The sequence below is a fragment of the Caretta caretta genome, chromosome 28 (genome assembly GCF_965140235.1).
Source record: "Caretta caretta isolate rCarCar2 chromosome 28, rCarCar1.hap1, whole genome shotgun sequence".
Classification (NCBI taxonomy): Eukaryota; Metazoa; Chordata; order Testudines; family Cheloniidae; genus Caretta; species Caretta caretta.
In genome coordinates, this window is record NC_134233.1 from 11,219,514 (window position 1) to 11,229,065 (window position 9,552).

Consider the following 9,552-nt stretch of genomic DNA (forward strand, 5'->3'; position numbering starts at 1 on the left):
AACAGTGGGTCCTCATTTTGCTAGGCACAGTACAAACCGAGAAGCATTGATGGCCCGTGCCCTGAAGAAGTTACAATCTAAATAGACAAGGCAGACACAGAATGGGGGAAGGGGTACAACCCACCAGCAGAGTGAACTCCGTGAAGGCAGAGTGACAGATCTGATCAACACAGGCCTAGATCTTGAGACTATCGGATTTAATGTTACAACCAGGGCCAGCGTTTTCTGGAAATTGTAGCTAGGACTGCATTTTTTCCCAAAATTACTCTTTGTTTCTGGAATCACCGTTAATATCCGGAATTGCTGATCAGAGGGTGGGTGGGGCATGCAGGGTCACAATCCCCCAGATTTCTTCCTGGAGACACCCGTCTCCTCCCCAGGGCACAGGTTGGCTGCGGTTGAGACTTGATGCCAATTTCTTCCCTCTTCATAGAAGTCTGGGATCGGCAGTGGGACGCCAGGCTCTCTCATCATGCTGCAGAGAGGACGGCACTCACAGCTGCTCGCGGCCGTGTCCACAGCACCTCTCCCCTGCTCATCTCCCCTGTACACAGCTGGTTCATGCCCCGTCTCCCCAGCGCACAGCTGGCTCTAGGCTCTCAATGCCCAGTATCTGAGCCCCACCGCCCCCACACAGCCGGCTCCTGTCCCCTCCCCCCAAGGCACTTTCAGGCTTTAAAGGATTAGATATTGCTCACGTTTGTCAATTACTCTCTTTTCATTGCCTGCAAACTCTTGCCCTAATTATGACTGTTATCTGTATATCTAAGCCAGCCCTTGAAAGCATGAATTCTTCACAGACTATGATGCCGAGATGCGCCACATGATACCAGGAAGGGCTGCGGGTTGGGTTTCCTGTGCAAGCTGGTATCACTACAGGGTGACGAATGCCAGATCTCAAGGCTGGTTATGCAGAGCTCCACCTTTTGAAGCTTTACCCAACGCAGAAAGGGGTAGGGACGGATTTCCCCTCATTCAGGAGACTGAAGACGACAGACTTTTGGGGGATAAACAGCTGAGTTTGAGCTGACTGAGGGGGGTCTTTCTGGGCTACAAACTCACAGGACCTGATAACCACCAAGAGGTAACCCTTTAAGAAAGGTTTTAATACACTTTGGAACCGATCAGGGATTCCCATGAGGACTGCTGAGGGAATGAAGGTAAACACGCATTTGGATGCTCTTCTTGTTTTATGAGAATGGGAACAGGAAGGGCAGGGATATCACTGAATGCAGGATCTCAGCAGGACTAGATGTCAGGATAGCACCATATTGCAGCCCATTGGAAAACATAATCCCAACTACACATATAAAATGATGGGCTCTAAATGAGCTGTTTCCACTCAACAGAGGGATCTTGGAGTCACTGGGCACAGTTCTCTGAAAACATCAACTCAGTGTCCAACGGCAGTCAAAAAGCAAAGAGAATATTGGGAATCATTCTGAAATGGATAGATAAGAAGACAGAAAATATCATATCGCCTCTATATAAACCCATGGTACACCCACATCTCGAATACTGCCTGCAGATGTGGCTGCCCCATCTCAAAAAAAGATATATTGGAATTGGAAAAGGTTCAGAAAAGGGCAACCCAAATGATTACAGGTATGAAACTCTTCTGTACGGGGAAAGATTAAAAAGACCAGGACTATTCAGCTTGGAAAAGAGACAAAGGGGGGATATGAGAGAGGTCTATAAAATCAAAACTGCCGTGGAGAAAGTAAATAAGGACGTGTCATTTACTCTTTCTCATAACACAAGGACTAGGAATCACCCAATCAAATTAATAGGCAGCAGGTTTATAAGAAACAAAAGGAAGTATTTCTTCACACAATGCACAGTCAACCTGGGGAACTCCTTGCCAGAGGACGTTGTGAAGGCCAAGATTATAATAGGGTTACAAAAAAAAAAAAAAAAAAACACCATGAGAAATCTATTGAGGACAGGTCCGTGAATGGTTATTAGCCAGGATGGGCAGGGATGGTGTCCCTAACTTCTGTTTGTCATAGGCTGTGAATGGGTGACAGGAGATGAATCACTTCATGATTCCCTGTTCTGTTCATTCCCTCTGGGACACCTGGCGCTGGCCAATGTCGGAAGACAGGACACTGGGCTAGATGGACCTTTGGTCTGTCCCAGTGTGGCCGTTCTTAAATACCAGGGAACCTAGTGAGTCCAGTGCAATGGGAGCGAGTAGGAAAATCCCTGGCTGTGGAGAACACTGGGAAATAAGAAACTATCATTCAGAAGCAACAGACTCTAAATAGTCTAGAAAAGCAGAATGTGAAAAATAAGAATCGGGGTCATGTGACTTCAGGAATGAGGGACTCAAAAAACCAAGTCTGCAGAGAAGAGAGATTGTGGCTAGTGCACATGGGGATGGGGGGAGCAACTCTCCAAGTCTCAAGGATTTTCACCAGCAACCGAGGCCATTGTCCCATGCACGGGGCAATCCGGAGCAGTGAGGAGTTGTGTCATCTGTAATCCTGGCTGAGTTTCAATGCTCTGCTGCTGGAGCTCCCTTGTCTGGATTCCCCCAGCCAGCATTCAAGGTCTGTGTGATCAGTAACCCTGGACCAGCCGCTCTGACCCCAACAGCCTGCTTCTTACACCCCAAGCACATTCCGGTCTGGGTGGAGAAGGCTCAGGGTTTGAGAGAAGGCCACGGGTAGGAAGCTTCTGTTCGTTATGCTGGACCTAACCCCCCGTTTTACTTGTGCAAACAGGAGATATTTCACACTGTGCGATTCTGCTCCTGTGCTCTCTTCCCACAGCGTTCAGCAGCAGGGGAGGGTCTCTGGTCGTGTGTGTGTCACTGGCATGCTGGGGTGATGCTGGAACAGGACAGAGCAGAGGTGGCATTGTGGGGGTGGCGTGAACCCCATCTCTTCCGTTCCCCTTCCAAGAACCGAGGGGACAGGAACCCTTACCCAGCGAGGTCACAGTCTCATAGGTCTCCTGCATGACGTCTCTGTAGAGGGTTCTCTGAGCGGGGTCCAGCAGAGCCCACTCTTCCCTGGTGAAATACACAGCCACCTCCTCGAAGGTCACCGGCCCCTGAAAGAGCAAGAGCCCCACACTCAGGACCTGCTGCCCCACTCACAGCCCCACTATTCGTGGGGGAGAGGAGCCAATCAAACGGAAACTCTGGGTGGACCACAGTCAACAGAGTCCCACCCCCACCCCGCTCAGAGCACCCAGGAAACACCAGGGTGAGGGGGCGAAGAGAGACCCCCTCCTCTCTCCCAGCAGATCCATCACACACCTACTAGCCACAGACTGATACTGGAGATGCTGCCCCGAGCAGGGTCTAGGGAGAGATCTCTTGTAGGAAGCCCAACACCCTCCTCCTTGTGAAAAGAAAAGGAGGACTTGTGGCACCTTAGAGACTATCCAATTAATTTGAGCATAAGCTTTCGTGAGCTACAGCTCACTTCATCGGATGCAAACTGTGGAAAGTGTAGAAGAGCTTTTTATATACACACAAATCATGAAAAAAAACCTCCTCCCACCCCACTCTCCTGCTGGTAATAGCTTATCTAAAGTGATCACTCTCCTTACAATGTGTATGACAATGAAGGTGGCCCATTTCCAGCACAAATCCAGGGTTTAACAAGAACGTCGGGAGGGTGGGGGGGCAGGAAAAAACAAGGGGAAATAGGTTACCTTGCATAATGATTAACCACTCCTAGAGCTGGATATGAAGCAGGGGAATCTCCCCTAAGCCTGACTGGTGGCTTCCCCCTTCATATTTCAAGGCACCCGCTGGTTAGTTGGGTCAGGCTCCAGTACTACGAGTCTGGTCCTTTTTCCCAGCCCTATCTAGGTAGGTTATTTTCTGTTCACCAGACTGGAGCATTTCCACCTACGAACCTCATGGGTCTCTTCCTAGAATCTAGGCCACTTATTAAACAACTCCCAGCAGGTCTGCCACCCCCTGGCCTCCTCCCTTTCTCCACCCTGTGCATTTCCTGCCCCGCTCCAACCTCCAAACCAGACGGTGCAAACCTTCCCCTCTCCCGTGTATTTGCTGTCCCTCTCCCTCCTGCAGGAACAGATCAGAACCCCCCCACAATAATCCCCACCTGAGCTGGCTCCTCTGCAGCCATGTCGCTCCCTTGTCCCATGGGAGGACGGGATGAACCGGAAAGAAACATGAGCGTCGTTCTGCAACCTGGCTGGGCAAGAAGGGCTGTTGTGGAAGTTTAGGAACGGGCATTAGTTCATTTCATATCACGCTTCCCCCAGGCTCTTTCCCTGCAGAGCGAGATCCGAGATTCTGCCGTGCTGAGAAAATGCTCAATCTCTGGATTACAGCAGAGACCTGGCCCCTCCTGCCAGGCTAGGCCCACAGACACACTTTTAACCTCCTTTCTCCCTCCCGCATCCCAAAACAAAGTCTCTGAATGCAATCCTAGCAGCCACACCCCAGCAGGAGGGACATGGAGTCAGGAACTGGGTTTTCCTCTCTCTCATCCTCGTCTTGTCCACAGGAAAGTGATTCTCCCCACAGTGCAGTAAGACATCTGTCTGGGCAGATGAGAGAGCTGGAAATCTCTTTCAAAACTCTTTCATCCCACAGACCCTGTCAGTCTCTCTATCTCCTTTTCCCTGTGCCCTCTCCATGCCTGTCTGCTAGGAAACTCTCATTCCTGGGTTGTTTGCTCCCCCATGGCTGGATTTGCTCCTGCAAATGGCAGGAGAAATGGGGTGGGGGGCTGTTTGTGTAGAGTCATTTTATAGTCCTTCACTGCCTGCCTGGGATTTCCCCATTGCCTGCCTAGGACCCCCACCTGCCCTCCACCAGGATCTGCCAGCCCATTTGCCTGGGACCCCCTCCTCCGGCCAGCACGACCCCCTGACGCTTTACAGGAGGACCCCTCACTCTGCGCCAGGGACCGCCCCACCACAGCTCTGTGCACTGGGCATGGCAATGGTCCCAGGAGCCGGCTGGGCAATCCCAGACAGAGCCCCTGGCACAGCACCAGGCAGCGTCTAATCCCCTGCCCCACCTGCCCAAGAGACACCCACCCCCACTGGTCTGCAGCCAACAGGCCCCCAGCGATACCCACCTCCAGGACCCATAGCCTTAGGGCTGGGCACTTCAGATCTACCCCCCGAAACCTCAAACCCTCCAGAACCCACCAACCTGACTAGGGTCCCCCCTGCCCAGCCACCCAGAGGCCTCCCCCTACCACAATGTCCCTTCAGCTCCCGCTGCAATCTCCCCACACAGACACCTGCCCCCCCAGCAACAATGTTCCCTCACAGTGTCTGGTAAGTGGACAGAAAGTTATCACCACCCCCTGCTGGCCAGTCACACAGGCAGAGGGAGCCCGGGGGGACGCCTCTTTAACAGGAGAAGGGAAGCCATGGAGGGCCAAAATAAGTATGAAATTTCCATACTCTGTCACTAGCAAATAATGGCCACCGTGGATCCACCCCAGAGTTGGCTACATCTTTGCACTGCGGGAAGCCCCCCCCCCACGGAGACCCATGGAGGGCGATAGGTTCCCCCCAAGGAAGGACAAGTTGCTAGGATTTACAGACATGGGGAACAGCCCCAAACCCAAGAGGATTTTTAATTGACATTTGATGATGACATCGTAAGAGGGAAACCTGAGATTTGAGATCAGTGTTCAGAAATGAAAGAGAAAGGGTGGAAATCTGAGGGATTTTGGATCCATTTATGCAAATTATAGAGAGGAAAGTGGAAAATGAGAGGGATTTTATCGCAGTTGTTGATAGGAGGTAAAAGCTGAGTGTATTTCCCACCACTATTTGGTCAATGAATAGAGCGGAAATGGGCAACATTGGCAAACGTTTTAGATCCATATTCAGGAATCTGAGAAAAGGTATAAATCTGAGATTTTCGTCGTAATTTATAATCACAGAGACAGGGAAAGCTCTCAGGGGCATATTCAATTAGAAGTAGACAACTCGAGTAAAAGTGGGGCAAACGTTGAGGGTATTTTTTAGGAATCTGTGAGACGTACAGAGAAAACGTGTCACAAACTACGCAACTGAGAGCATGGGATAAACGCCAAGACCGGGGGGGATTTTATGTGGCTATTAAAGAACGAGCTGGAAAAGGGGGACCGTTTGTCATATAAAATCCAGCCTGTCCAATACATAAACAGAGAGTGATGGTCCCCCCCCCCACGGCCCCCGTTCACCTGGGGAGCAGGGAGCCCTCTGAGGGGCTGACTGAAGGGGGCGGGGGGGGAGCTGGAGGGCTCCCTGGGGGCGGGGAGGGGGCGGCAGTGGGGGATGGGCAGGTGGGGGGCAGAGAGTCACTTTCCTGCCCCCCCCGCCAGCGCTCCCCCCCCCCGGGGTCTCCCACTCACCGGGGCGGGTCCCAGCTGGACAAAGCCCCGCCCCCGGCCGGGCACGGGGGGGTTAATGACGGGCCCCACCCCGCACAGACCCCGGAGGGGAGCCGCAGCTGCTCCTGCGACAGATGCGACACGAGGCAGCGCCTGGTCTGCTCCGGGCTCCGCCCCCAGACGCTGCCCCGCCCCCGGTCTGCTCCAGGCCCCGCCCCCAGACGCTGCCCCGCCCCCGGTCTGCTCCAGGCCCCGCCCCAGACGCTGCCCCGCCCCCGCTCTGCTCCAGGCCACGCCCCCCGGCGCTGCTCGTCTCGGGTCTCTCGGAGGAGCAGCTGTGGCTCCTCCGGGGTCTGTGCTGGGGGGGGCCCGTCATTAACCCCCCCGTGCCCGGCCGGGGGGGGCTTTCTCCAGCTGGGACCAGCCCCTGGCTCTGCCCGCCCCCGACCCGGTGAGTGGGAGACCCCGCGGGGGGGGGAGCGCTGGTGGGGGGGGCAGGAAAGTGACACTCTGCCCCCGGCACGGCTGGGATTGGGGGGGGCAGAGACTGGGGCCCGGCGGGCGGGGTCCCTTGGGGGGTGTTGGGGGGAGAAGCCGGAGTTGCTGGGGGGGTTGAACTGTCTCTGTGCAGCCAGGAAATTCCCGGGGGGGAAGTGGGGGGCGGCGGGGGAGTTAATTGGATCCCCTTCCCCCCCCACGGGCACAAATGCCCCCCAGTTTTCCCCTTTTCCCTCTTGGTAGCTCCCACGTGGTTGTAAACTCCCCCCCACCCCCCCATTGATCCGCTCTCTCGTCTCCCCTGATCCCCACCCCCGTCTCTCCCTCCTCCTCACATGTCCATTGAAACTCCCCTCCCGTGGGGGGGAGGCGGGATTTCCTCCCCCCCCCCCGTTTTATCCGCAGCGATTTTCCCGGTGTCGGTGGGAAGTTGGAGCCCGGAGCCATCCCCCAACCTGGCTGCCCCGGCGTGGGGGTGGGAGGAGACGCCAGGTCTCTGCCGGGGCGGGGAAGGGAGGGGCCGTGTCCCCCATGGGGCTGCCCCCGATCCCGGCTTCCCAGTCCCACTTGCTGCCCCCCAACTGCAGCACCATTGCCCCCAGCCCCCACCTGCCCATCCCCCACTACCGCCCTCTCCCCTCCCCCAGGGAGCCCTCCAGCTCCCCCCCCTCCGCCCCCTCCTGTCAGCCCCTCAGAGGGCTCCCTGCTGCCCAGGTGAACGGGGGCAGTGGGTGGGGGGGGACCATCACTTTCTGTTTATGTATTGGACAGGCTGGATTTTATATCACAAACTGTCCCCCTTTTCCAGCTAGTTCTTTAATAGCCAGATAAAATCCCCCCCGGTCTTGGCGTTTATCCCATGTTCTCAGTTGCCTAGTTTGTGACACGTTTTCTCTGTACGTCTCAAAGATTGATAAAAAAGTTTCGGGGGACTTGTGGCACCTTAGAGACGAACCAATTTATTTGAGCATGAGCTTTTGTGAGCTACAGCCCACTTCATCGGATGCAAACCGTGGAAACTGCAGCAGACTTTATATACACAGAGACCATGAAACAATACCCCCTCCACCCAACTCTCCTGCTGGTAATAGCTTATCCAAAATGATCATCAAGTTGGGCCACTTCCAGCACAAATCCAGGTTTTCTCACCCCCTCCCCCCCCCCACACAAACTCACTCTCCTGCTGGCAATAGCTCATCCAAAGCGACCACTCTCCCTACAATGTGCATGATAATCAAGGTGGGCCATTTCCAGCATAAATCCAAGTTTAACCAGAACGTCGCCCTGAGTCCTTCTCCATCCTGGTTGGGAAATTAACCCCCTGCAACAATGATCATCTTTCCCTCTCCTTTGAGAATCATTTGTTCCCTCCTTTCTCTCTGTTAAAAATGTTTGCTGATAAAAGAGACTAGCCATATATTCAATACCCATCAAAGCCAGGGGCCTCCCCCTGTTTGGGGGATGGGTGGTTCCCAGTTGGTAACAGGAGAGTTGGCTGGACCCTTTTCTTTTCTCCAGCTGGCACGGGATGAGGAGGTCCCTCTGAGTGCAGCGTGGGTCCAGAAGTATCCCAAACCCCATGACAAAGGGTCTCCGTGAGGGGGGGCTTCCCGCAGTGCAAAGATGTAGCCAACTCTGGGGTGGATCCACGGTGGCCATTATTTGCTAGTGACAGAGTATGGAAATGTCTTACTTATTTTGGCCCTCCATGGCTTCCCTTCTCCTGTTAAAGAGGCGTCCCCCCGGGCTCCCCCTGCCTGTGTCACTGGCCAGCAGGGGGTGGTGATAACTTTCTGTCCACTTGTCAGACACTGTGAGGGAACACTGTTGCTGGGGGGGTGCATGTCTGTGTGGGGAGATTGCAGCGGGAGCTGAAGGGGCACTATGGTAGGGGGAGGCCTCAGGGTGGCTGGGCAGGGGTGACCCTAGTCAGGTTGGTGGGTTCTGGAGGGTTTGGGGTTTCGGGGGTTAGTTCTGATGTGCCCAGCCCTAAGGCTATGGGTCCTGGAGGTGGGTATCGCTGGGGGCCTGTTGGCTGCAGACCAGTGGGGGTGGGTGTCTCTTGGGAAGGTGGGGCAGGGGATTAGACGCTGCCTGGTGCTGTGCCAGGGGCTCTGTCTGGGATTGCCCAGCCGGCTCCTGGGACCATTGCCATGCCCAGTGCACAGAGCTGTGGTGGGGCGGTCCCTGGCGCAGAGTGAGGGGTCCTCCTGTAAAGCGTCAGGGGGTCGTGCTGGCCGGAGGAGGGGGTCCCAGGCAAATGGGCTGGCAGATCCTGGTGGAGGGCAGGTGGGGGTCCTAGGCAGGCAATGGGGAAATCCCAGGCAGGCAGTGAAGGACTATAAAATGACTCTCCACAAACAGCCCCCCACCCCATTTCTCCTGCCATTTGCAGGAGCAAATCCAGCCATGGGGGAGCAAACAACCCAGGAATGAGAGTTTCCTAGCAGACAGGCATGGAGAGGGCACATGGAAAAGGAGATAGAGAGACTGACAGGGTCCGTGGGATAAGAGTTTTGAAAGAGATTTCCAGCTCTCTCATCTGCCCAGACAGATGTCTTACTGCACTGTGGGGAGAATCACTTTCCTGTGGACAAGACGAGGATGAGAGAGAGGAAAACCCAGTTCCTGACTCCATGTCCCTCCTGCTGGGGTGTGGCTGCCGTGGGGTCAGTGTCCGAGGGAATCCTCGAAAGGGACTCCTTTGGTTCTGCTTTTTTCTAGGATT